Source organism: Helianthus annuus, chromosome 1 (assembly GCF_002127325.2).
Source record: "Helianthus annuus cultivar XRQ/B chromosome 1, HanXRQr2.0-SUNRISE, whole genome shotgun sequence".
Classification (NCBI taxonomy): domain Eukaryota; kingdom Viridiplantae; phylum Streptophyta; class Magnoliopsida; order Asterales; family Asteraceae; genus Helianthus; species Helianthus annuus.
The window spans coordinates 143175866-143180087 of NC_035433.2; the positions used below are offsets into that span (position 1 = coordinate 143175866).

A 4222-nucleotide genomic window follows, 5' to 3' on the forward strand; every position below is an offset into this window, starting at 1 on the left:
AGCAAGAAAATGAAGAAAAGGTGAAGGCAATTCAACAATTGCAGTCCATATATATAATTGATAGCTTTCTATAAAGACATGCCAACCCACAATTATAGACAATTATTATATTATAAAAGAAGAGAAATTATAGGTTATCTTTTTCCCACTAAAGCCAATTCTACAGTTGTTGATCCACTTTGCATACCATTAACTATTTGTTATTATTTTCCTTTGCTTTATTATGCTGCAATTACAGGTGATAGAAAGAATATTATATCACAAATCAGATAATGGTCCCTTGGTCCACTTTGCATACCTCATTCCACTATCACATTCTCATTATTACACTTTTAACACCTACCACGCCATCACACTCCATTACACCACCACAATCATTAACCCACACCTAATCATAACCCTTGAATCAAGTTCCACGAACGTGATATACATCATGGTATTTCTCTTCACCATCGTGAAACGTCCACTTGCAGCAGTGTTTCACATTCATCACACCCGTGATGGGGGGTTTCCCGACCACCCTTAGAAAAAACCATACGTATCTTAATAGCCATGATTGCTCTTTAGAGAACGTATTTTATAGTAATGTAGATAAATAAAAATAAATAAAATTTATGTTATTATAATAAATAAAAGTTATGTCATTAATACGGACTGTATGTATTGAATTAAATGTAGTGCCAGCTCAAAAGACAAAAAAAAAATGCAAGTAACTAGCAACGAGAAAATACTATATCTATTATAATAAATTAAAAGTAGTAGAGTATTATCATATTAATACCATATTACCATGACAGAATCATATCTGTTGTAATAAATTTAATTAGCAATACCCTTTAATCATTCTCATGGTCCTATCTTTTGACAATTTGACCATTGTCACATTTCTTATATTTACACCAAAATACACAATCATTTGTCACACATACACAGTGTGATTTCTTGAATCAATAGACGCTGGGCTGCAACATAATTATTATTGTAGCCATGAGTGCAGAACCACAATCTGGTTCAACCAAAAAAGGTGGTTGGGTCACCTTTCCTTTATTGCAAATTCAAGTGTTTTCTTTTAATAAAATTTTATATTCCTTCTTTTGGTATTATTTTTCGAAACCATTGATAATTGAACATGTTTAAATGTAGCAACCATGGCAGGGTTGACACTAGCGGCCGGAGGATGGAGTAATAATATTATTGTGTATCTAATAAGCGAGTTTAACATCAAAAGCATTGACGCTGCTCAAATCGCGAACATTGTCAACGGTTGCATGGCCTTGTCCCCGATTCTTGGTGCCATATTATCTGACTCGTATCTTGGCTCATTCAAAGTTATTACGGTTTCATCACTTGTTTCCATGGTGGGGATACTAGTATTAACCTTAACATCAACACTAGACCTTTTAAGGCCCACACCATGCGAAAAAATGACCCGAGTCCTTGCAAGGGACCGTCAAAAGCCCAAATTGGAATCTTGTACACGATCCTGGCTCTTTCGACCATGGGTGTGGCAGGTACAAGGTTCACGTTAGCCACGAAGGGTGCCAATGTCGGTGTTTTGGATGGTCCCACAATTAGTAGTTGTAGACATTGGAGATGCGTTTTTGTTCCCGGGTCAAGTAATGTTTTATTACCAAGAGTTTCCGAAGTCGCTTAAGAGCACAGCAGCAGCGATGTTGGTGGTGATTATTGGGATTGCGTTTTATTTGGGGATTGCGGTAGTTAATTTGATTAGAAAAACAACAGGGTGGTTGCCTGATGGTGTCTGTGATGGGAGGATGGATAATGTATAGTGGGTGTTGACTATTGTCGGGGTGGTCAACTTCAGATATGTTTTGGTGTGCTTATGGATGTACAAGTACCAAAATGATGAAAACAAAGAGCTTAATAGTTCTAATCCTTGCTAGAACATGGTATATTGTGTCTTAAGCTACACTATTGGACCAAAAACAATTAGTTTGCCAACTGGTGGGCCCAAGCCCAAAAAATCAACCTGTTTGTGACCCATGAGCAAAAATTTGGTTATGGGTCAAAAAGAACCCATGTTCAAACCTAATTATTTTTAACTGAACCAATTCCTGTTTGCTTTAATGGGAATAAATTCAAGTTTCAAATGAGACACAAGGTTTAAGAGTATGGAATCATGCCTCGAGGCGTTTTCCCTTCGCCTCATGAGGCGTAAGCCCGAGACAGAATTAAAAAAAATACATAAATATTATATAATTTATAAAAAATAAGATACCAACTAATTTCATCATTAGATTCATTAAAAACATAAAAAAGACATGAAATGTCCGATATTGACACAAAAGTCAAAACAAACATCAAAACCCCCTTGAGGCGCAACTTTTTTTAGCACCATGGTTGTCAATAGTGCACGCTACATAGCGTATAGGTCTTATGCCGCTATATAACATGTATTTTAGATTTTCTTTCTCATCTCCACTGCTCGAAACCTCAGGTTTCGTCTTATAACATGTATTTTTCTATATTTTCCTCATCTCCATTGCTCGATAACATGTATTTTTTTTGTTTCTCTGCATTATTGCAAAACATGAAAAAGCGGGCGCTATTTTGTCGCTATCGCTACGTAGCATATATGTAGCCTGTCGCTATTGACTGTCATTCGCTATTGACAACTATGCTTAGAGCCTCAGCCCTATGAGGCGCGCCTCAAGGCGTACCTCGCCTTGATGATCATGGCAATGCACGCCACGATTGCTAGTGGTGCCAGAACACCGGCGCCGGGGTATGACTGACTCCATTGTTGACGGAATTGGTGGTTCGCCTTGAGGCGTGCCTCGCCCGTTTTTTAAACCATGATGAGACAAATAAAAATGCTTTGCCTATAAGGAAAAACTTCAGAATAAGATAAAGAAAAATAAGAGAATCATGACCAACCAGTGCGAACAAAGAGAAATGATGCATATGACCCAAATATCACAGTGTACCCAAGCTGAAAACCTGAGAAATATTGTAGAAATGTTCAGTGAGCCAGAAGTCAACACATGATGTTTTTATGGTCAAACCTGAATACAGTAAACGCATAAGCAAACACATACCTACAACCATGGAAGCTTTCAGCAAGCTGGAATTTTGTTGCATGTAGAACTCCAATGAATGTTTCAAATGAGCTGTAAATATAAAGTTTTAAAAAAATAACTAATATTTACTTACAATTAAACTAATATAGAAATTTTTTTATCCGAGACATAGAAGTGTTATCTCACAAGTCATAACCGAAAGAGGAAAAAAAAGTTTTCTTTTTTTTTTTTAAATTTTACCTTTATTAAACATTATAATTACAATTTACAAGATCCTTTACATGAGTTATGTTTTTAACAATGCAGGAAAAATGTTGAACTCAGCTAGGCTAAAAAGAACAGGAGAGAGAAGTATTACTGTATATGGTCTCAATCCTCCACATAGAAGCAAAGATATCATACACGCTCTAAATACTAACTCTTCCGTAAGAGGAGCCTGTGAATTAAATAATACAAGTAAATCACTTGGATGATAAAAAAAGTAATTACAACTTAAAAAGTAACTGAAATAGCAAACTGACCACAATATACATTCTCCAAACTGAAATATTGTAAACCGCTGAAACCATCCGGTTAATGAGGTTTTGTCTTGAAGACAACTCTTTATACCATGAAATGATATATCTATCTGGCGGTCCCCATGTTCGGTCCACGAGTTCCAAACTGATAGAATTTTGAGAATAAACGACCCGATATACATCAAAGATGTCAGGCAAAGTGGAAAAACGACAGCTTCTTGTAGGTCCCTCTACGGAGGATGACGAACCTAAACCTTGTTATACAAACCCACTAGCGAGTGCGGAATCCAAGCTAGCAAGCAAACCAGGATGAAGCAAGTATAAACACAAACACACAAGGGTTCACCGATTAACACCACTGTATTAATACGTATGAAGGTTCCGGTTACAAGCACAATGTTTACAAATCTAACTTGCAAACTCTCAAAGTGTGTGTGTGTGTTTCGAACAGAATGCTCTCAACAATTCTCTCTATCTCTCGGTGTGCATCTGTCTTCTCACATACACTGCATGGGTATATATATATATACCCAGCCCAGGTTGTCATGTCCGAAGGATTCGATAGATGGTCGAAGGATCATCTATCGACTACAATGCTTTCGAAGGATCGGAATTCACCTCGAAGGATGATCTATCGATCATCCATTCGTAGGATATCTTTCG

At 36.9% G+C, this 4222-nt stretch overlaps 1 long non-coding RNA gene across 1 annotated transcript; it reads right to left on the bottom strand.

The window, feature by feature from the left end:
* Positions 1–2399: 2399 nt before the first annotated feature.
* Positions 2400–3773, bottom strand: LOC110940778. Its single transcript, XR_002593533.2, has 4 exons — positions 3563–3773; positions 3400–3477; positions 3060–3131; positions 2400–2961 (listed from the first exon to the last, which is right to left on the bottom strand). It is a non-coding gene; the product is annotated as an uncharacterized LOC110940778 (long non-coding RNA).
* Positions 3774–4222: the final 449 nt, after the last annotated feature.